Here is a 25,714-nt window from a genome sequence, read left to right on the forward strand (position 1 = left end):
GCAAGAGAAAATACATAGCATTTAGGGATCAACTACAATAAGCTTGGCAAAATTGAATAACACGTAAACAATCTGCCAGAAATATTTTATAGCAAAAGTAGAGCAAGATTGAGTCATGCTATGGCACTCCATAATTGCAAAAAAGGGCAGGAATGGATCAATTACAATAATATCTACAAAACATCCTTAATGAACATCTCCAAAATATGCATGGATCTCTCTGTAGCATCAAGTTTACATGGCAACAAAATAACAGCAGACAAGGACTTGGAGAAATTACCAAGTCCCTGAAATCAGAAACATTACGGAGCCTAGTTTGCATGCTTGTACTAGTCACCACAGAGATCACAAAAATACATGGCATACACCACTGGAAAGATGGCATGGCATACAACAAAACACATGTAGAGTTCATGCCCATAAGATGCACAGATTAAATGATACAAAAATAACAAATCTCCAAGTTCTGCTAAGTAACAGGAGATAACAGCAAGTAGCACTCTTGCTCGAGAGATTTGGGCATCAAGATGGCCTCTAATGAACATGGTGCAGTGGAACAAATTGTAGATCATCACGAGACGAACATTTCGATATATCGCACGCGTGAAACGGAGCTATATACAGTGCGTTATGATGCTACGAACATGTGCACATGCAGTAAAAAATCAAAAACTTAGAAAAAATCGGGGTCTCGGGAAAAGTCAACCTCGAGCTCGATTGGATCTGGCCGGGGCTCGGGCGACGCTCGCCGGCGACGGGAGAGGAGCGGGCGACGCGGCGGGGCACGGCGGCGGCGCGGGGCGGCGGGGCACGGCGAGGCAGGCGCGGCGCGGAGGAGGGCACGGGCGGCAGGGCGCGTCCGGGCTCGGGGGCCGGCGCTGGGCCCTCGCGGGCCGCGGCGGCGCGGGGTACGGGCGGCGGCGCCTGCCACGTGTCGAGCGCTGATTGGCCCGGGGCGGCGGCGCGATTTGTCCGGCCGGCGGCGGACGTGTCCGTCGGCGCGGAGGGATAGGGTTAGGGTTGGACTGCGAATGTATTTCGGGAGGGTTGCATATATATAGGTAGAGGGAGCTAGGAGAGTCCAACTAAGGTGCAGTTTTCGCCCACACGATCGTGATCGAACGACCTAGAGCATGGAAGAGAGTTTGGTGGGTTTTGGGCTGTTTAGAGAGGGGGTTTTGCTGCAACACACAGAAGGCATCTGCGGTTACCCGGTTAACCGTTGGAGTACCAAACGACCTCCAAATGGAACGAAACTTGACCGGTGGTCTCCCGGTAGTATACCAAGGCCACTTGACAAGCCTCGGTCCATTCTGAGAACGTTTGACACCAGCTCATGAAAGAAAACAAGAGGGGTGCACCGGAGGAGATGGGAGCGCCCGATTGCAAAACGGACAACGGGGAAAATGCTCGGATGCATGAGACGAACACGTATGCAAATGCAATGCACAAGATGACATGATATGAAATGCATGACATGAAGAAATGCAAAACGACAAACAAAACCCGACCCCGAAGGGAATATCATAACACATAGCCGAAACTGGCAAGAGTTGGAGTTACAAATATGGAAAGTTACATCTGGGGTGTTACAGCTGGATCTGGGCTTCTCACCAAAGGGCTTGGGGTGCTGCTGGGCAGCGGCTTGGCGCGCTGGAGGCGCGGTCAACGCGAGCGAGGCAGGCTCAAGGCGCTCGTGCGGGATGAGCGAAGGTACTCTGCTCGAAGCAGAGCGAGCAGAGGCCGGCGATGGTGGACTTGGAGAAGGGCGGCGCGCTGGCGTGGGGTAGCGGAAGCAGACGCGAAAGCTGGCGGCATGAGAGGCACGGATCCGGGCGGTGGAGGTAGCATGCCGGCGGCGACGACTGCTGTTACAGAGAACCAGAGAGAGAGATCGGGAGTGAGTAGCGGCATGGGGAGGAAAAAGAAAGAAGAACGGAGGCGGGGCATGGCAAGGACCTGGCAGCGGTGGACCTTGCGGGCACGCAGAGGAAGGTCGAAGATGGTGGTGCATCGCCGGATCTGGTGCAGGTGACGAAGCTCCAGGCGGAGAAGGTTCCATGGGGCGGCGGCGTCCTTGTTCGTCCCTGAGAGAGAAAGAGAGCGAGAGCGATTGAGATAGGGGGAACAGAGGAGGACCAGAGGACGGAAAGAAAGGGTCGGCGACCTGCGGGGAGGTCCGACCGCGGAAACGCGCCGGCGTCAAGGTGCGGCAGCGACGGCGAGATCTGGCGAGGACGCGACTTGGACGAGGCAGCGGCTGTCCATGGAGGTTCTCTGTCCGAGAAAAAAAACAAGACAGAGATGTGAGAGGGAGAAGAGAGGAGCGGGAAAGGAAGGAAGGGGCGGCGCGGGGCTCATCTGCTGGTGATGATCGACGGCGGAGGGAGCTCCGGTGGTGCTGCGGCTTGCCGCGCGTGAAGGACGGGCGAGGACGGAGGGGAAGGAGGCAGGAGCTCGAGCTCCTGGCTGACGAGGGGAGCGAGGAGGTGGCGCACGAGGTCGGGCTCCAGGCGGTGCTCGGGCGCCGCGGGAGACGATAAAGGGAGTGGAGCGATGGGTTCCTGAAGCTGCTGATGCGGCTTTGTGCGGTGGTGGATCGGGCAGGCGTGCCGATCGAGGAAGGTGGGTGGCGGCGCTGGGTTGACTCGGGAAGGAATGAGGGGATCCCAAGGCAGAGGGGGACTGGAGGAGTGGCGGCGGCGCGATGGGATCGATGGGACAAGGGGGCTAGATTTTTGGGATTGGTCTAGGGTTGGACTATTTATATAGGGAGGGGATTAGGGTAGGGGTTAATCCGGTCCGTCCGATTATAATCGGGCGGTCGTAAATAAATAGGTTAGGTAGCCCGAATAATAAAACGGAGATGTTTTATAGATGTTAGGAGATGATCTGAATGCAACGGTGATGACTGAGCGGGTCGGGTTCGGGACAGGTTTCGGACGCGCGCGAGAAGGGGTTTTGTGCATTGTGCAGAGAGGCTCAGACGGTCGGACAACAAAAGAACAGTTGGTCTCGAGAAAGGTCAACAGAGACGAGGAAGAAGCGACAACTATCAACAGGTGCATGTTTAAAAAAACAAATGCGGATGCAATGCACATGATGCGATGATGAAATGCAACAAACAAATAAATAACACAGCTGGCACGCAACACAAGGAAGACATCTGGAGCGTCGGTCTTGGGGTGTCACAACACTCCAGCACTACAAGAGGATCTCGTCCCGAGATCTAGGATGGCACCGGAGAGAAACGGAAGAGGAAGAGAAGAGGTAAAACTAAGTTGCTTCTTGACAAACGAGTGAAACCACGAACCTTGAGAGGTTGAACAAATTAAAAGAGAGAATACAACGAAGATGAACAAGATTGAAAACACTCCGTTATCAAAGAGGAACAAGGAACATTGCGAGAACCTTTGTAGGTTGAAGAATATGAAACAAGAGCTTAACGGATCAAAAGGAATATGAAAGCACACCGGTAGGAAAAAGAAACAAGGAACAAGAATGACAGAATTTGGACAGCACTCTGGTAGAAAAGAGAAGAAAACTTGATAAGATGAAAAGATATTGAAGAGATGATCCAACACTCCGATTGGAAATGGAAGGAATAGAATTTGAACATGGCAAAATGAAAGCACTTGGATGAGACTCTAATTAAAAGAGGAATGATAGACACAACACTCCGGTTAAATGGATTAGTAAGAAAAGAAAACGATCCTCACAATTCGAGATGATGAGCGAAGAGAGCAACATCACCATGCCTCCGGAAGAAAAAATAGAAGATAAATCCTTGGAATAAAGAATGGAGAAGAAAATGACAACTTTTGCCACAAATGAGTTTAGAAAGCACCCTTCCAAGAAGGTTATAACGGAGTTGTTGGAAAATCAACAACAAAAAGAACAAGCTTGTTGAGGGCTTATGGAACACATCTCAAAATTATGAGGTCACAACCCGCCACTAACGGAAACAACTAATATAATTGATAACACCAACGAGATGAAAAACTTCTTTCACCAAGAGGAAATGAGAAAACTTGGATCATTGATAAGCACCATAATAGCAACATTCCTTAGGGAAGGCTTTAGGTGAAATATAACCCAAGATAACTCCAACAAAGAGATTGATGTGTTGAAAGATCTCCTGAGCGAAGAGAAAAAATGGTGGGTTTAAATATCTCATTCCTTACAACTTGTGAATCATGAAACATGAAGGAAATTATCCAGAATGACATAACACCACCTCAAAAGATAAGAGAGAAAGAATTGCACTTTAGAATGCAAGATGACGAATGCTTGAACTCCTCAGGACAAAACATGTGTAGAACACCATGTTTATTTTAGAGTATAGCTTGGCGGATCATAACTTCAAGAGAAATCTTGAAGAACAATTGAAGAATGAAAAGACTCCTTGATGAACCACCATGTAGAGCCTCCATGAAGAACTCCCGTAATAAAAGAATGATAGAAAGGAAGAGAAGTTGAAAGAACAAGGTGATCCTTGCAATGATTTGGGTGGAGCTTTGGAATGATATAACCGAGAAAACTTGGAACTCCGGAAAGAAAGATGAACAAATGAAAACAAGAATTTTTGATGAACCTCCGGAATAAGGAATTAGATCACTTGGATGAAACAATAATAAGAATTACGTTATGCGTATCCTTCACCAATATAAATTGATGACAAGCAACGGATTTGGCATACTACTTATTCTAGTAGAAAGGATTAAGATAGAAATTGCGCAAACTTGGGAAGGTCTTCATCGAACCACCAGTAGGATTGAAACAACGAATAAATTTATATGATAACGAAGGAAGAGAACTCTTCTTTGGTCTTCAAAATCCGAGAATGACGACGAGGAATACCACCAAAATTATTGAGACACTCCGGAACAATGGATAATAGAAATGATGAACCAACGATGAAAGAATTTGAAAGATCTTGGAGAAAGACATATGACTGATGAAAATTCATTCTTCCGACAAACTTTGAAAAGAATTTGAGAATAACTCCAGAAAAATTAGAAGAGTCAGGTAAGATCCTGGAAAAAGACCTGTGGGTTAAGACCGTTGAATGATTTAAAAGAGAGATTGCGCCGGTTGAATTAAATGGCTTGAATGAGATAACAACCTCGAAATAACTTGAACGGATCGAGAGTGGGAACGCGAATCTTCTGAGATATCTTCGTCACTTCGGATATGAATAAAGAGAGATGAACGATTAAGAGGTGCACCAGCATGGAAAAGCATTTGAAACAAGGAAAGGAATGTGATCAACACTGAAAGCTTGAATTGAATCCACCAGAGAAGAAATAACAACGAAGGATGATGAACTTGAAGCTTCGTTAGTATCTTCATGGGAATTCATCAGATCAGAACATTGATTGAAAAAAAGGATGGAGAGACTTCCCATCAATAAAAAGGATACTTGGTTAAGAAATCTGAGTCCTTGAAAAAAGAGGGTGGGAGGGCGGGGAAACAAAGACAACTTGGGACGGATGAAGCAAACACCGTTGCAAAGAACTGAGAATTGATCTCGCGAATGTTGAAATGATCGGATCCACATGAAAAAGAGCACGTCGGTTGGAAAAGAATTGAAAAGACAACCTTGAAGATGAAGAAGGATTAGCATCCACATAGAAATATGAGAACACCGCTTAGGATAAGGTATGGAATCAACACTTGACATTGAAGCAACTCGAATACCACAACTTAAAACAAAACAAAGGATTGGCTTGCAGAATAAGCCAGAAACAAACATATGATAGAGATTTCGTCCGAAGTTTTCGTGGTGGGGCCCACACGGGCTCGATCGTACAACACCATCATGTACAAGGCAGTGCACATGACATACGAAGCGTCCCCGAGTCGGCATAGCCAAGGACTATTTAAGACACTACGAGACCACTGTAAAACCAACCGTGGAAAGGCGGACCACTAGATGTCGAACCCCAATCTCATATCATGCATCTGTCGGAAAGATATCCTAGGAGCTACTTGAATTCCCACTTATAAACTCCCGAAACTTTCTGGTTATGCAATCTGGTGTTGGGGATACAGGGGACAAAATATATCACCCAAACTAACAATCCCTAGATCTAGCTGTATCCATCCGTAAACACATAACCAAGAAACCTTCGGAAATCGTTTACCTCAACCTTCGAAAAGCATCCGTTATACGAGTTATGGCAATACTCCCGAACTCCCGCCCCAGTACTGGGTGGCGTCGAGGTGATCTCACCAACAACTGCATAAAAGAGATTTTCGATGTCGGCAAAACTCAGGTATTCCAGAACTGCAACGATAAAATTGTGACAACAACACCTCGGAGCTCAACTCCCCGGGACACTGCCACAACCCCTAAATGTCAGGAGGCACCAAGAACAATGTTCTCGTCACAAAACCATCGGAACGATTCCAAGATACCCGCGTGATCCTAAATTTTTTTAGTGAAATTTGAGGAGAGGAAAGTCAAAACTTCTACGTCAGGAGACCTCACCAGAGAGACGAAGGGACTGAGGAGTAAAAAGAATCCTACTCTCCGATATATATAATCCTAAGACTCAAAACATTTTTGTTCTAGACTCAACAATGCCAGCAATTCGATCAAGCAGGGGGCTCCTAAGTGGGGGATGGCTCTGATTACCAACTTGTAACACCCGCGATGCGGTTATATCTCCCACGTGTCGAGGCACGACTTAGAGGCATAACCGCATTGTGGTTTTGTCGCAAGAAGGGTCATCTTCACACAATCCCATGTAATAAACAAGAATGGGATAAAGAGTTGGCTTACAATCGCCACTTCACACAATACATAAATAAAATCATACATCAATCAAAGTATACACATAGGTCCGAGTACGGAACCAAAAGAAAAGAAGACAACCCCAAATGCTAGATCCCCAATCATCCCAACTGGGCTCCACTACTGACCATCTAGAAACGAAACATAGTAATGACCAAGGTCCTCATCGAACTCCCACTTGAGCTTGGTTGCATCACCTGCACTGGTATCGTCGGCACCTGCAACTGTTTTGGAAGTATCTGTGAGTCACGAGGACTCAGCAATCTCACACCTGTGAGATCAAGACTATTTAAGCTTATGGGTAGGATAGGGTAATGAGGTGGAGCTGTAGCAAGCACTAAGCATATATGGTGGCTAACATACGCAAATAAGAGCGAGAAGAGAAGCAACGGAACGGTTGTGAAGCTAGCAATGATCAAGAAGTGATCCTGAACCCCTACTTACATCAAACATAACACAAGAACTGTGTTCACTTCCTGGACTCCGCCGAAAAGAGACCATCACGGCTACACACGTGGTTGATGCATTTTAATTGAGTCAAGTATCAAGTGTCAAGTTCTCTACAACCGGATATTAACAAATTCCCATCTGCCACATAACCGCGGGCACGGCTGTCGAAAGTTTATACCCTGCAGGGGTGTCCCAACTTAGCCCATTATAAGCTCTCACGGTCAACGAAGGATAAACCTTCTCCCGGGAAGACCCGATCAGTCTCGGAATCCCGGTTTACAAGACATTTTGACAATGGTAAAACAAGACCAGCAAAGCCGCCCGATGTGTCGACAATCTCGATAGGAGTCGCATGTACCTCGTTCTCAGGACACACCGGATGAACAATACGTACAACTAGAACCAGCCCTCGAGTTTCCCCGAGGTGGCGCTGCAAGTGGCTCAGTTTGGACCAGCACTCAGAGGAACACTGGCCCGGGGGTTTAAATAAAGATGAACCTTGAGTCTGCAGAACCCAAGGGAAAAAGGCTTAGGTGGCAAATGTTAAAACCAAGGTTGGGCCTTGCTGGAGGAGTTTTATTCAAAGCGAACTGTCAAGGGGGTCCCATAAATCACCCAACCGCGCAAGGAACGCAAAATCAAGGAACGTAACACCGGTATGACGGATACTAGGGCGGCAAGAGTGGAACAAAACACCAGGCATAAGGCCAAGCCTTCCACCCTTTACCAAGTATATAGATGCATTAATTAAGATAAGAGATATTGTGATATCCCAACATATCCATGTTCCAACATGGAACAAACTTAATCTTCACCTGCAACTAGCAACGCTATAAGAAGGGCTGAGCAAGAGCGGTAACTTAGCCAAACAACGGTTTGCTAGGAAAGGATGGTTAGAGGCTTGACATGGTAACATGGGAGGCATGATATAGCAAGTGGTAGGTAGCGCAGCATAGCAATAGAGCGAACAACTAGCAAGCAAAGATAGAAGTGATTTCGAGGGTATGGTCATCTTGCCTGAAATCCCTCTAGGAAGAAGAACGAGTCCATGAAGAAGGCAAAAGGACGTAGTCGAACGAATCCTCACAACTCCGGAACGAAACCGAAGCTAACGAGAGAAGCAACCCGGAAAGAAACAAACAACATAGTGAACAACCATCACATAAACATGGCATGATGCACAATCAAGTATGATGCATGTCCGGTTTAATGAGCATGGCATGGCAAAGTGCACAAACAATACTACAAATTAAGTGGAGCTCAATATGCAACGAGTTGCATATTGACGAAACACCACATCAATTATTTAGTTCTCTCTCGTTTATGTACCCAACAATGTTAAATGTTGATTAACAAGGCAAGAGGGTGAAGCATATGAAAACTAACTATTTAGGCAAGTTTAAATGAGGCCGGAACAACAAACAACAATTCCGGAAAATCCCCACATGCATGTTTTTAGATTTGGTACTGTTCTGCAAAAAACACAATTTTAATGTTGTTAAACAGCAAAATAAAGTGCACCATGTTAAACTAGGCATTTTTCTACCCCATTTACATATAAAGTTTATTAAATTTGGAGCTACGGTTAATTAGTTATGAAATAAATCATTTTAGTATGGCGTTTGAGCAAATTTAATCAAACAGCAATTTAAACATTTTAAACATGGATGAGAGCAGCATATTATGAAACTAGATGAAATTCTAGACATTTTTCATATATGAAGTTTTTACATACGATGCACGGTTGTGGAGTTATTATATGCATGAACATGAGGGACTTTTCTGCAAAACGGTAAAACTCTGGATAATTAGCAAATCGTCCAGAACTGAAAAAAAACGTCCACGGGCTGAAACTGGCTGGCCCATTAGTGCAAGGTGGAGCGCTGGATCTGGGCTTCTCACCAAAGGGCTTGGGGTGCTGCTGGGCAGCGGCCTGGCGCGCTGGAGGCGCGGTCAACGCGAGCGAGGCAGGGTCAAGGCGCTCGTGCGGGACGAGTGAAGCAACTCTGCTCGAAGCAGAGCGAGCAGAGGCCAGCGACGGTGGACTTGGCGAAGGGCGGCGCGCCGGCGTGGGGTAGCGGAAGCAGACGCGAAAGCTGGCGGCATGAGAGGCACGGATCCGGGCGGTGGAGGTAGCATGCCGGCGGCGACGACTGCTGTTACAGAGAACCAGAGAGAGAGATCGGGAGTGAGTAGCGGCAGGGAGAGGAAAAAGAAAGAAGAACGGAGGCGGGGCATGGCAAGGACCTGGCGGCGGTGGACCTTGCGGGCACGCAGAGGAAGGTCGAAGACGGTGGGGCAACGCCGGATCTGGTGCAGGGGTGCAGGTGACGAAGCTCCAGGCGGAGAAGGTTCCATGGGGCGGCGGCATCCTTGTTCGTCCCTGAGAGAGAAAGAGAGCGAGAGCAATTGAGATAGGGGAACAGAGGAGGACCGGAGGACGGAAAGAAAGGTTCGGCGACCTGCGGGGAGGTCCGACCGCGGAGATGCGCTGGCGTCAAGGTGCGGCGGCGACGGCGAGATCTGGCGAGGACGCGACTTGGACGAGGCAGCGGCTGTCCATGGAGGTTCTCTGTCCGAGAAAAAAAACAAGACAGAGATGTGAGAGGGAGAAGAGAGGAGCGGGAAAGGAAGGAAGGGGCGGCGCGGGGCTCATCTACTGGTGATGATCGACGGCGGAGGGAGCTCCGGTGGTGCTGCGGCTCGCCGCGCGCGAAGGACGGGCGAGGACGGAGGGGAACGATGCAGGAGCTCGAGCTCCTGGCTGACGAGGGGAGCGAGGAGGTGGCGCACGAGGTCGGGCTCCAGGCGGTGCTCGGGCGCCGTGAGAGACGAGAAAGGGATTGGAGCGATGGGTTCCTGAAGCTGCTGATGCGGCTTTCTTGCGGTGGTGGATCGGGCAGGCGTGCCGATTGAGGAAGGTGGGTGGCGGCGCTGGGTTGGCTCGGGAAGGAATGAGGGGATCCCAAGGCAGAGGGGGACTGGAGGAGTGGCGGCGGCGCGATGGGATCGATGGGACAAGGGGGCTAGATTTTAGGGATTGGTCTAGGGTTGGACTATTTATATAGGTAGGGGATTAGGGTAGGGGTTAATCCGGTCCGTCCGATTATAATCGGGCGGTCGTAAATAAATAGGTTAGGTAGCCCGAATAATAAAACAGAGATGTTTTATAGATGTTAGGAGATGATCTGAATGCAACGGTGATGACTGAGCGGGTCGGGTTCGGGACAGGTTTCGGACGCGCGCGAGAAGGGGTTTTGTGCATTGTGCAGAGAGGCTCAGACGGTCGGACAACAAAAGAACGGTTGGTCTCGAGAAAGGTCAACAGAGACGCGGAAGAAGCGGCAACTATCAACGGGTGCAAATTTAAGAAAACAAATGCGGATGCAATGCACATGATGCGATGATGAAATGCAACAAACAAATAAATAACACTGCTGGCACGCAACACAAGGAAGACATCTGGAGCGTCGGTCTCGGGGCGTCACAACAACCTCTCCAGTACCGATTAATGTTTGACAGGCGCCGCACTGTCCATGTTGCTCTCCCTGCTCCTACTTTCTTTGACTTTCGGGCAAAAGGGAGATATATTATAACCAGGGAGGAGGCGAACGAGTATAAGAGAAGGACGGAGGCAGCTCGCCTCCAAGCTGCAGCTCATGAGGCAATAGCTGCTGCTTCTCAGTACGACCCCAGCTACAACTTTGATCCTTGGGCATAGACCAACTTAGGCCAAAATCCTAAGCTTGGGGGGGGTACGTATTTCTCACCGACATTACATTCATGTTCACACACTCATTCTAGTTGTCGGTGCTCATACTTTTTCATTGTACTATCCATGCTAGTTTATTTTCTTTTCTAGCCTTCTTCTTGTGTGTTTGAGAAAAAAACCTTAAGAAAAACCAAAACAATAAGTTGTAGCTTCTAGCTAGTTTACTTTCCATGCTTGTAGTAGTAATAATTAAAAGAAAACCCAAAAAGATTTCTTGTTCTTGTTTTGCTTGTTGGGAGCTTTCCCGTGTAAATAGTTTTATTTCTTTTCTTTGCTTTGGGGATCGAGAGGAGAAGACCATAATAAAAATGTTGAAGTGGCTCTTATATGCATTATTGTTGATTTAACAAAGAGCCCATATTACCTTGTCTTCTCCTGTGTATTAAGATGCCTGCAGATTCCAGCTTAGTCCAATGCACGTGCACTATTATTATTATTATTATTATTATTATTATTCACACCGTTCGGTCGTGCAAGTGAAAGGCAATAATGACGATATATGATGGACTGATTGAGATAAGAAAAGCTGGTATGAACTCGACCTCTCTTGTTTTTGTAAATATGATTAGTTCATCGTTCCTGATTCAGCCTATTATGAATGAAACATGTTTGCAATGACAATTAGAGATTATAGTTGCTTATGCCATGCTTAATTAGCTAGGAGTTTATAATGGTTTACCTTGCGTGCCAACATGCTATTAAAATGGTTGTGATGTGGTATGATAGGGTGGTATCTTCCTTTGAATGATTCGAGTGACTTGACTTGGCACATGTTCACACATGTAGTTGAAACAAAATCAACATAGCCTCCACGATATTTATGTTCATGGTGGATTATATCCTACTCATGCTTGCACTCAATGTTCATTAATTTTAATGCATGTTCATGACTGTTGTCGCTCTCTAGTTGGTCGCTTCCCAGTCTATTTCTAGCCTTCACTTGTACTAAGCGGGAATACTGCTTGTGCATCCACTTCCATAAACCCGAAGTTATTCCATATGAGTCCACTATACCTTCCTATATGCGGTATCTACCTGCCGTTCCAAGTAAATTTGTATGTGCCAAACTCTAAACCTTCAAATGAAATTCTGTTTTGTATGCTCGAATAGTTCATGTATCAACTACGGCTGTCTGTATCCTCCATGCTAGGCGGGTTATTCTCAAGAGGAGTGGACTCCGCTCCTCACTCACGAGAAAATGGCTGGTCACCAGGATGCCTAGTCCCATGCTCAAACCAAATCAAAATAATTGCAAATAAAACTCCCCCAGGACTGTTGTTAGTTGGAGGCACCCATTGTTCCGGGCCAGCCATGGATTAATGCTTGTTGGTGGTGGGGGATTATAAACTTTACGATTCTGTTTGGGAACCGCCTATAATGTGTGTAGCATGGAAGATATCGAGATCTCTCGGTTGTTCTGTTGACAATGAAAGTATGCCTCTCAAAATATTATTTATCTCTATTTCAAAACTCGAGCTCTGGCACCTCTACAAATCCCTGCTTCCCTCTGCGAAGGGCCTATCTATTTACTTTTATGTTGAGTCATCACCCTCTTATTAAAAAGCACCGTATTAAGATATGCAGGCCGAAGCACATGGGAGGGCTTGGAGTCATTGGCCTGTCTAAACACGAAATCGCATTAAGATTGAGATGGGAATGGCTCCGACGCACATACGAGTCTAGGCCTTGGCAAGGCCTCAACTTGACCGCGGACAAAAAAGTTGACCAAGCATTTGGGAGCCTTGTCAAATGGAAGGTTGGACCGGGAGGCAAAACCTTGTTCTAGAAAGACCGGTGGATACATGGTGCAACAATCAAAGAGATTGCTCCATTGGTGGCAGCAAAGGTGCGGACACAAGTAGCTAACCGGAGGCTTGTGCGGGATGCGATGTACATGCATACATGGATGGACGATCTAGTAGGAAGCCTATGTACTGAGGGTCTTACCCAGTTCATCGGACTTTGGGAGATTCTCATGGAGGTCCAGCTGGATGATCAGGTGGAGGACTATCCCATCTGGGCTTGGAATGCAACGGGCGTATATACGGCGTCTTCGGCATATAAGATGTTGTGTGAGGGAGGAACTAAATTCCACTCCTTTGGGGACATATGGAAGTGTTGGGCACCTCTTGCATGCAAGATTTCCATCTGGCTCGCCGTGCAATACAGACTGTGGACATCAGACAGGAGAACCAGGAACGGTTTGCAAGACCAAACATCTAATTGTTACTTGTGCGACCAAGAGGAGGACACGGTCGATCATATATTGCTGCAGTGTGTTTTCTCATGGCAAGTTTGGTTCCATTGCATCGACAGGATGGGTTTGATGGCGGATCTTTGCCCATCTTACAACTCTAGTTTGGTGCAATGGTGGACGGATGGTAGAAAACGGTTAGATAAGCACTCCAGGAAAGGTTTCGACACTTTTCGTGATGCTAATCTGTTGGACGTTATGGAAGCAAAGGAACGCGAGGGTTTTCAACACTGGAATGATCAAGAATGAGTGGCATACGGTGGACATGATCTTCGATGATCTTAGGACCTGGGCCCTGGCAGGAGCGTTTGGAGGACAACCAGTTGTAGAGTAGTCGAGTAGACCTAGGGAGTGGTCTGGAGGGTTGGTTAGGGTCGACATGTGACACCTAGCTAGCAAATGTGTAATCTCTTGTACATATTTTCCCCCTTCTATAAAGCTAAGGTACGCCTTTGGCGTACCCTTGAAAAAAAGCACCAGTTGGAGAGCACCGCTGTCATTTGCATCCATTACTATTAATTTATATTGAGTATGACCATGACTGGATCTCTTTTACCATGAATTACAATGTTTAGTCAGTCCTTGATCTTCAGAGGTGCTCTGCATTTATGTTTCGCGGTCTCAGAAAGGGCTAGCGAGATACCATCTTGTTATATAATATTATGATTGTTTTGAGAAAGTGTTGTCATCCGAGATTTATTATTATTGCTCGCTAGTCGATTATGTCATTGATATGAGTAAATATGAGACCTAAATGTTATTGTGAATATGGTTAGTTCATAATCTTTGTTGAAAACCTGAATGCTGGCTTTACATATTTACAACAACAAGAGCAAACAGAGTTTGTAAAAGTTTTTCTTTATCACTTTCAGTTTGTCAACTGAATTGCTTAAGGACAAGCAAAGGTTTAAGCTTGGGGGAGTTGATACGTCTCCATCGTATCTACTTTTCCAAACACTTTTGCCCTTGTTTTGGACTCTAAATTGCATGATTTGAATGGAACTAACCCGAACTGACGCTGTTTTTAGCAGAATTGCGATGGTGTTATTTTTGTGCAGAAATAAACGTTCTCGGAATGACCTGAAACTTCACGAAGAATATTTTTAGAATTAATAAAAAATACCGACAAAAGAATCAAGGCCAGGGGGCCCACACCCTGTCCACGAGGGTGGGGGGCGCGCCCCCCGCCTCGTGGGCCCCCTGGTGCTCCACCGACCTCAACTCCAACTCCATATATTCACGTTCGGGGAGAAAAAATCAGAGAGAAGGATTCATCATGTTTTACGATACGGAGCCGCGGCCAAGCCCTAATCTCTCTCGGGAGGGCTGATCTGGAGCCCGTTCGGGGCTCCGGAGAGGGGAATCCATCGCCGTCGTCATCATCAACCTTCCTCCATCACCAATTTCATGATGCTCACCGCCGTGCGTGAGTAATTCCATCGTAGGGTTGCTGGAAGGTGATGGGTTGGATGCGATTTACCATGTAATCGAGTTAGTTTTGTTAGGGTTTGATCCCTAGTATCCATTATGTTCTGAGATTGATGTTGCTATGACTTTGCTATGCTTAATGCTTGTCACTAGGGCCCGAGTGCCATGATTTCAGATCTGAACCTATTATGTTTTCATGAATATATGTGAGTTCTTGATCCTATCTTGCAAGTCTATAGTCACCTATTATGTGTTATGATCCGTTAACCCCGAAGTGACAATAATCGGGATACTTACCGGTGATGATCGTAGTTTGAGGAGTTCATGTATTCACTAAGTGTTAATGCTTTGGTCCGGTACTCTATTAAAAAGAGGCCTTAATATCCCTTAGTTTCCAATAGGACCCCGCTGCCACGGGAGGGTAGGACAAAAGATGTCATGCAAGTTCTTTACCATAAGCACGTATGACTATATTCGGAATACATGCCTACATTACATTAATGAACTGGAGCTAGTTCTGTGTCACCCTATGTTATAACTTTTGCATGACGAATCGCATCCGACATAATTCTCCATCACCGATCCAATGCCTATGAGCTTTTCACATATTGCTCTTTGCTTAGTTACTTTTCCGTTGCCACTGTTACAATTACTAGAAAACTACTACTGTTACTTTTGCCACCATTACTTCCATACTACTTTGCTACTAAATACTTTGCTGCAGATATTAAGTTATCCAGGTGTGGTTGCATTGACAACTCAACTGCTAATACTTGAGAATATTCTTTGGCTCCCCTTGTGTCGAATCAATAAATTTGTGTTGAATACTCTACCCTCGAAAACTGTTGAGATCCCCTATACTTGTGGGTTATCAGTCCTTTCTAGAGAAGGAGTTTCTCTCAAAAGAAGTGAGTGGGAGGAAAGTAGAACTTGATGAGGTAGTTGTACCTTCTCTCGAATTGGAAGGTAGCACATCAGAGAAATCCATTCCCGTGATGCCTACACCAACTAGAGAGGGAGTTAATGATGATGAACATGAAACTTCAGATCAAGTTACTACTGAACTTCGTAGGTCAACCAGAGCACGATCCGCACCAGAGTGGTACAGTAATCTTATCCTAGAAGTCATGTTACTAGACCAAGGCGAACCTATGAACTATGAAGAAGCTATGATGAACCCAGATTCTGACAGATGGCTTGAGGCCATGAAATATGAGATAGGATACATGTATGAGAACAAAGTGTGGACTTTGGTGGACTTGCGCGATGATCGGCAAGCCATAGAGAATAAATAGATCTTCAAGAAGAAGACTGAAGCTGATGGTAATGTTACTGTCTACAAAGCTCGACTTGTCGCAAAAGGTTTTCGACAAATTCAAGGGGTTGACTACGATGAGACTTTCTCACCCATAGCGATGCTTAAGTCCATCCGAATCATGTTAGCAATTGCCGCATTTTATGATTATGAAATCTGGAAAATGGACGTCAAAACTGCATTCCTCAATGGATTTCTTAAAGAAGAGTTGTATATGATGCAACCAGAAGGTTTTGTCGATCCTAAAGGTGCTAACAAAGTGTGGAAGCTCCAGCGATCGATCTATGGACTTGTGCAAGCATCTCGGAGTTGGAACATACGCTTTGATGAGGTGATCAAAGCATATGGTTTTATATAGACTTTCGGTGAAGACTGTATTTACAGGAAAGTGAGTGGGAGCTCTATAGCATTTCTGATATTATATGCGGATGACATATTGTTGATTAGAAATGATATAGAATTTCTGGATAGCATAAAAGGATACTTGAATAAGAGTTTTTCAATGAAAGACCTCGGTGAAGCTGCTTATATATTGGGCATCAAGATCTATAGAGATAGATCAAGACGCTTAATAGGACTTTCACAAAGCACACACCTTGATAATTTTTTGAAGAAGTTCAAAATGGATCAGTCAAAGAAAGGGTTCTTGCCTGCGTTACAAGGTGTGAAGTTGAGTCAGACTCAAAGCCCGACCACTACAGAAGATAGAGAGAAAATGAAAGTCATTCCCTATATCTCAGCCATAGGTTCTATAAAGTATGCCATGCTGTGTACCAGACCATTTGTGTGCCTTGCCATGAGTTTGGCAAGGGGATACAATAGTGATCCAGGAGTGGATCACTGGACAGCTGATAACCCACAAGTATAGGGGATCGCAACAGTTTTTGAGGGTAAAGTATTTTACCCAAATTTATAGATTCGACACAAGGGGAGCTAAAGAATATTTGAAGGTATTAGCAGCTGAGTTGTCAATTCAACCACACCTGGAGATTAATTATCTGCAGCAAAGTGATCAGTAGCAAAGTAGTTTGATAGTTTTGATAGTAGTGACAATAGCAACGGTAACAGTAATAGTGGTAGCAGTAATTTGTAGCAAGTGTAACAGTGATGATAGCAATAGTAACGCAGCAAGATCAATAAGGATAAATTCGTAGGCATTGGACCGGTGACTTGTTGGATGATATTCATCATGTGACAGTTATAACCTAGGGCGATACGGCACTAGCTCCAGTTCATCGATATAATGTAGGCATGTATTCCGTAAATAGTCCTACATGCTTTATTAAAAGAACTTGCATGACACCTTTTGTCCTACCCTCCCGTGGCAGTGGGGTCCATATTGGAAACTAAGGGATATTAAGGCCTCCTTTTAATAGAGAACCGGAGCAAACACATAGTGAATACATGAACTCCTCAAACTACGGTCATCACCGAGAGTGGGCCCGGTTGTTGTCACTCCGGGGTTGTCGGATCATAACTGTAATAGGTGACTATAACTTGCAAGATCGGATCTAAAACATGGATATAATGATGAATTCATAAACAGTTCATATTTGAGTTCATGGCACCCGGGCCCAAAGTGAAAAGCATTAAGCATAGCAAAGTCAAAGCAACATCAATCTAATAACATAGTGGATACTAGGGATCAAGCCCTAACAAAACTAACTCATTTACATGATGAATCTCATCCAACTCCTCACCGACCAGCGAGCCTACGAAGGAATTACTCACTCCCGGTGGGGAGCATCATGTAATTGGCGATGGAGATGGGTTGGTGATGACGAAGAACGAAGATCCCCCTCTCCGGAGCCCCAAATGGACTCCAGATCTGCCCTCCCGAGGAAGAATAGGGCTTGGCGGCGGCTCCGTCTCGTGGATCGCGATAATTCTTTCTCCCTGATTTTTTTCTGGAAATATGTGATTTTATAATATCAGGGGGGTCGTGAGTGGGGCCACCAGGTGGGTACGACCCACCTGGGCGCGCCAGGAGAGGGGGGCGTGCCCTGGTGGGTTGTGCCCAACCAGGGGCCCCTCTCTGGTGGGTCTTGGCTCCAGAGAACTTTTATTTCTGCATAAAAACAACACCATGGTAGTTCTGCTGAAAACAGCGTCAGTCCGGGGTTAGTTTCATTCAAATCATGCAAATTAGAGTCTAAAACAAGAGGAAAAGCGTGAGAAAAAGTAGATACGTTGGAGACGTATCAACAGCTGTCAAAATTATCCTTAGGTACCTAAGAGTACTAATGAAAAGTTTCTTGGTTATGGAGGTGATAAAGAGTTAGTCGTAAAGGGTTATGTCGATGCAAGCTGTGACACTGATCCGGATGACTTTAAGTCTCAATCTGGATACGTATTGAAAGTTTGAGCAATTAGCTAGAATAGCTCCATGCAGAGCATTGTAGATAGAGCATCGTAGACATAGAAATTTGCAAAATACATATGGCTCTAAATGTGGCAGACCCGGTTACTAAAACTCTCTCACAAGCAAAACATGATCACAGTTTAGTACTCTTTGGATGTTAATCACATGGCGATGTGAACTAGATTATTGACTCTAGTAAACCCTTTGGGTGTTTGTCACATGGTGATGTGAACTATTGGTGTTAATCACATGGCGATGTGAACTAGATTATTGACTCTAGTGCAAGTGGGAGACTGAAGGAAATATGCCCTAGAGGCACTAATAAATTTGTTATTTTATATTTCCTTATTCATGATAAAGGTTTATTATTCATGCTAGAATTGTATTGATCGGAAACCTAAATACATGTGTGAATACATAAACAAATACCGTGTCCCTTGTGAGCCTCTACTAGACTAGCTCGTTGATCAAAGATGGTTAAGGTTTCCTAACCATAGACATGTGTTGTCATTTGATAACGGGATCATATCATTAGGAGAATGATGTGATGGACAAGACCCATCCGTTAGCTTAGCATAATGATCATTCAGTTTTATTGCTATTGCTTTCTTCATGTCAAATACATATTCCTTCGACTATGAGATTATGCAACTCCCGGATACCGGAGGAATGCCTTGTGTGCTATCAAATGTCACAACGTAACTGGGTGATTATAAAGATGCTCTACAGGTATTTCCGAAGGTGTTTGTTGAGTTGGCATAGATCGAGATTAGGATTTGTCACTCCAAGTATCGGAGAGGTATCTCTGGGCCCTCTAGGTAATACACATCATAAGCTTGCAAGCAGACGACTAAGGAGTTAGTCATGAGGTGATGTATTATGGAACAAGTAAAGAGACTTGCCGGTAACGATATTGAATTAGGTATGAAGATATCGACAATCAAATCTCGGGCAAGTAACAAACCGATGGACAAAGGGAATTACGTATGTTGTCATAATGGTTCGACCGATAAAGATCTTCGTAGAATATGTAGGAGCCAATATGGGCATCTAGGTTCCGCTATTGGTTATTGACCGGTGAGGTGTCTTGGTCATGTCTACATAGTTCTCGAACCCGTAGGGTCCGCATGCTTAACGTTCGTTGATGATATAGTATTATATGAGTTATGTGATTTGGTGACCGAACGTTGTTCGGAGTCCCGGATGAGATCACAGACATGATGAGGAGTCTCGAAATGGTCGAGAGGTAAAAATTGATATATAGGATGATGATATTCGGACACCGGAAGTCTTCCGGAGGGTACCGGGTACTTATCGGGTCACCAAAAAGGAGTTTCGGGCACCCCCGGCAGAGATATGGGCTTTATGGGGCAAGTGAGGGAACACACCAGCCCTGGTGCGCCCCTACGGAGGACTAACCTATGAGGAGGAGAAGGAAAGAGGGGAGGGCAAGGAAAGTGTGGATTATGATTCCTACTTCCTTCCCTCGCCCCCTTCTTTCTTCCCCCTCGCACTACAAAAAACAAAGACACATCCGTGACATTTTGGGTCGAACGATTTTTTTGTCATGCTTATGACACTTCTATGATGATAATTGTGACAAAACCCGGTATCATCATAGATGTGGTGGATTCCTACTTCTGTGACACAAAATCATGACAAAAAATGGGCTTTTCGTCCTGGGCGGGCCGGAGACGCAACTTCATGACATTCTTTGGGCCGTCAATGATGGAAAAAACCGTTGTAGAAGCGAGGGCGAGGAAAATATCGTGGATTCCTGGTTCTGGTGGGTGGCCGGGGCTGAGCGATGCACGTTTCTCTCGTACACGTATGCGCGTGGGTGCGAGGCGTTGGGCTCTAACTGAACCCGAGCGAGGCGTTTGCCTACTGAACCCGAGCGATTGCACTGCAGGCTACGTGTTACTGAACACGAGCAATCGATTGATCCCTGGCTGTTAACTGAACCCGATCGAGCGATTCCTTTGCTACTGCTGCTAACTGAAGCCGATCGAACCTGCTGCCTCTTGATGAACAGTGAGCGTTGTTGGGGGGTTGGATGAATGACACGTCTCCAACGTATCTATAATTTTTGATTGTTCCATGCTATTATATCATCTGTTTTGGATGTTTATGGGCTTTATTATGCACTTTTATATTATTTTTGGGACTAACCTATTAACCCAGAGCCCAGTGCCAGTTCCTGTTTTTCCCTTGTTTCAGTGTTTCGAAGAAAAGGAATATCAAACGGAGTCGAAACAGAATGAATCCTTTTGGAGAAGTTATTTTTGGAAAGAAAGCAATCCGGGAGATTTGGAGTGCACGTCAGGAAATCAACGAGGGAGGCACGAGGCAGGGGGGCGCGCCCTCCACCCTCGTGGGCCCCTCGTGGCTCCCCTGACGTATTTCTTCCTCCTATATATACCAATATACCCTAAAACCTTCGGGGAACAGAATAGATCGGGAGTTCCGCCGCCGTAAGCCTGTTCCTGCACCCTGCCGGAGGGGGAAACCCTCACCGGTGGCCATCTTCATCATCCCGGCGCTCTCCATGACGAGGAGGGAGTAGTTCACCCTCGGGGCTGAGGGTATGTACTAGTAGTTATGTGTTTGATATCTCTCTCTCTCTCGTGTTCTTAAGGTGATACGATCATGATGTATCGCGAGCTTTGCTATTATAGTTGGATCTTATGATGTTTCTCCCCCTCTACTCTCTTGTAATGGATTGAGTTTCCCCTTTGAAGTTATCTTATCGGATTGAGTCTTTTAATGATTTGAGAACACTTGATGTATGTCTTGCGTGGGATACCCGTGGTGACAACAAGGTATTCTATTGATCCACTTGATGTATGTTTTGGTGATCAACTTGCGGGTTCCGCCCATGAACCTATGCATAGGGGTTGGCACACATTTTCGTCTTGATTCTCTGGTAGAAACTTTGGGGCACTCTTTGAGGTTCTAAGTGTTGGTTGAATAGATGAATCTGAGATTGTGTGATGCATATCGTATAATCATACCCACGGATACTTGAGGTGACATTGGAGTATCTAGGTGACATTAGGGTTTTGGTTGATGTGTGTCTTAAGGTGTTATTTTACTACGAACTCTAGGGCTGTTTGTGACACTTATAGGAATAGCCCAATGGATTGATCGGAAAGAATAACTTTGAGGTGGTTTCGTACCCTACCATAATCTCTTCGTTTGTTCTCCGCTATTAGTGACTTTGGAGTGACTCTTTGTTGCATGTTGAGGGATTGTTATATGATCCAATTATGTTATTATTGTTGAGAGAACTTGCACTAGTGGAAGTATGAACCCTAGGCCTTGTTTCCTATCATTGCAATACCGTTTGTGCTCACTTTTATCATTAGTTACCTTGCTGTTTTTATATTTTCAGATTACAAAAACCTATATCTACCATCTATATTGCACTTGTATCACCATCTCTTCGCCGAACTAGTGCACCTATACAATTTACCATTGTATTGGTGTGTTGGGGACACAAGAGACTCTTTGTTATTTGGTTGCAGGGTTGTTTGAGAGAGACCATCTTCATCCTACGCCTCCCACAGATTGATAAACCTTAGGTCATCCACTTGAGGGAAATTTGCTACTGTCCTACAAACCTCTGCACTTGGAGGCCCAACAACGTCTACAAGAAGAAGGTTGTGTAGTAGACATCAAGCTCTTTTCTGGCGCCGTTGCCGGGGAGGTGAGTGCTTGAAGGAATATCTTTAGATCTTGGAATCGAATCTTTTAGTTTCTTGTTTTAGCACTAGGCTATTTTATAAAAGAAAACTAAAAAAATGGAATTGAGTTTACCTCATACGCTTCATCTTTTTAATATCTTTCGTGAGAATGATGGGAAGGAAAATTGTGCTCAAGTGCTAGAAGAAGAATGCATTAGAATGTTTGGCACTAAATCTTTGTATGATGAGCATGATTTAAATGTTGTTAGTATGAATTCTTCGAATATCCATGATGCTAATCATATGCAAAGCCACAAGCTTGGGGATGCTATGTTTAATGAAGATGATATGTTTTGTCCCCCAAGTTTTGATGAGCAAATTTATTATGATGAAAGCATGCCTCCTATCTATGATGATTATTGTTATGACACGTATGCTATAAAGAATAATGATAACCATGAAACTTGTCATCTTGATCTTAATTTTCAATCACATGATAGTTATTTTGTTGAGTTTGCTCCCACTACTATTGACGAGAATAAATTTGCTTATGTGGAGAGTAATAAAATTTCTATGCAAGTAGATCATGAAAAGAATGCTTTATGTGCTGGTTATATTGTTGAATTCGTTCATGATGCTACTTAAAGTTATTATGAGAGAGGAACATATGCTTCTACATATTGCAATAATATCAAGTTTCCTCTCTATGTGCTTAAAGTTTTAAAGTTATGCTTGTTTTGCCTTCCTATACTAGTTGATTATTGTTCCCATAAGTTGTTTGCTCACAAAATCCCTATGAATAGTAAGTGATTTAGACTTAAATGTGCTAGTCATATTCTTCATGATGCTCTCTTTATGTTTCGATTCTTATCTTTTATGTGAGCATCATTGAAATCATCATGCCTAGCTAGGGGCGTTAAACGTTAGCGCTTGTTGGGAGGCAACCCAATTTTATTTTAGTTTATTGCTTTTTGGTTCTGTTTAGGAATAAATAATACATCTAGCTTCTGTTTAGATGTGGTTTTGTGTTTTAATTAGTGTTTGTGCCAAGTAGAACCTTTGGGAAGACTTGGGTGAAGTCTTTATGATCATGCTAAAAAAACAGAAACTTTAGCGCTCACGAGATTAGCTAAAACGTTTTACTGGAGAGTGCTATTTAGTTGATTCTTTTTGCAGATGATTACCAGAAAAATTCGTCAGGTCCACCAATTTATTTTAGAATTTTTGGAGTTCCAGAAGTTTGCGTTAGTTACAGATTACTACAGACTGTTCTGTTTTTGACAGATTCTGTTTTTCTTGTGTTGTTTGCTTATTTTGATGAATCTATGGCTAGTAAAATAATTTATAAACCATAGAGAAGTTGGAATGCAGTAGATTTAACACCAATAAAAATAAATAATGAGTTCATTACAGTACCTTTAAGTAGTGTTTTGTTTTCTTTCACTAACAGAGCTTATGAGTTTCTGTTAAGTTTTGTGTTGTGAAGTTTTCAAGTTTTGGGTAAAGATTCGATGGACTATGGAATAAGGAGTGGAAAGAGCCTAAGCTTGGGGATGCCCAAGGCACCCCAAGGTAATAATCAAGGATAACCAAGCGTCTAAGCTTGGGGATGCCCCGGAAGGCATCCCCTCTTTCGTCTTCGTTCATCGGTAACTTTACTTGGAGCTATATTTTTATTCACCACATGATATGTGTTTTGCTTGGAGCGTCGTTTTATTTTCTTTAAGCTTTGCTTGCTGTTTGAATAAAATACTAAGATCCAAAATTCTTAAATGTTAGAGAGTCTTCACATAGTTGCATAATTATTAAACTACTCATTGATCTTCACTTATATCTTTCGGAGTAGTTTGTCGGTTTCTCTAGTGCTTCACTTATATATTTTAGAGCACGATGGTGGTTTTATTTTGAAAGAAATAGATGAACTCTCATTCTTCGCTTATATTATTTTGAGAGTCCTAAACAGCATGGTAATTTGCTTGGGTTATGAAACTAGTCCTAATATGATGGGCATCCAAGATGGGTATAATAAAAACTTTCATATAAAGTGCATTGAATACTAAGAGAAGTTTGATACTTGATGATTGTTTTGAGATATGGAGATAGTGATATTAAAGTTGTGCTAGTTGAGTAGTTGTGAATTTGATAAATACTTGTGTTGAAGTTTGCAAGTCCCGTAGCATGCACGTATGGTAAACGTTATGTAACAAATTTGAAACATGAGGTGTTCTTTGATTGTCTTCCTTATGAGTGGCGGTCGGGGACGAGCGATGGTCTTTTCCTACCAATCTATCCCCCTAGGAGCATGCGCGTAGTGCTTGGTTTTTGATGACCTGTAGATTTTTGCAATAAGTATGTGAGTTCTTTATGACTAATGTTGAGTCCATGGATTATACGCACTCTCACCTTGCCATCATTGCTAGCCTCTTCGGTACCATGCATTGCCCTTTCTCACATTGAGAGTTGGTGCAAACTTCGCCGGTGCATCCAAACCCCGTGATATGATACGCTCTTTCACACATAAACCTCCTTATATCTTCCTCAAAACAGCCACCATACCTACCTATTATGGCATTTCCATAGCCATTCCGAGATATATTGCCATGCAACTTTCCACCGTTCCGTTTATCATGACACATTCATCATTGTCATATTGCTTTGCATGATCATGTAGTTGACATAGTATTTGTGGCAAAGCCACCGTTCATAATTCTTTCATACATGTCACTCTTGGTTCATTGCATATCCCGGTACACCGCCGGAGGCATTCATATAGAGTCATACTCTGTTCTAGTATCGAGTTGTAATCATTGAGTTGTAAATAAATATAAGTGTGATGATCATCATTTTATAGAGCATTGTCCCAAGTGAGGAATAAAAAAAAGGAGAGAAAGGCCATAAAAAAAGAGAAGGTCCAAAAAAATGAGAGAAAAAGAGAGAAGGGACAATGTTACTATCCTTTTACCACACTTGTGCTTCAAAGTAGCACCATAATCTTCATGATAGAGAGTCTCTTGTTTTGTCACTTTCATATACTAGTGGGAATTTTTCATTATAGAACTTGGCTTGTATATTCCAACAATGGGCCTCCTCAAGTGCCCTAGGTCTTCGTGAGCAAGCAAGTTGGATGCACCCCCACTTAGTTTCTTTTGTTGAGCTTTCATACATTTATAGCTCTAGTGCATCCGTTGCATGGCAATCCCTACTCCTTGCATTAACATCAATCGATGGGCATCTCCATAGCTCATTGATTAGCCTCGTTGATGTGAGACTTTCTCCTTTTTTTTGTCTTCTCCACATAACCCCCATCATCATATTCTATTCCACCCATAGTGCTATATCCATGGCTCATGCTCATGTATTGCGTGAAGGTTGAAAAAGTTTGAGATTACTAAAGTATCAAACAATTGCTTGGCTTGTCATCGGGGTTGTGCATGATGAGAGCATTCTTGTGTGACGAAAATGGAGCATGACTAAACTACATGATTTTGTAGGGATGAACTTTCTTTGGCCATGTTATTTTGACAAGACATGATTGCTTAGTTAGTATGCTTGAAGTATTATTATTTTTATGTCAATATTAAACTTTTGTCTTGAATCTTATGGATCTGAATATTCTTGCCACAATAAAAAGAATTACATGGATAAATA

Source organism: Aegilops tauschii, chromosome 4 (assembly GCF_002575655.3).
Source record: "Aegilops tauschii subsp. strangulata cultivar AL8/78 chromosome 4, Aet v6.0, whole genome shotgun sequence".
NCBI lineage: Eukaryota > Viridiplantae > Streptophyta > Magnoliopsida > Poales > Poaceae > Aegilops > Aegilops tauschii.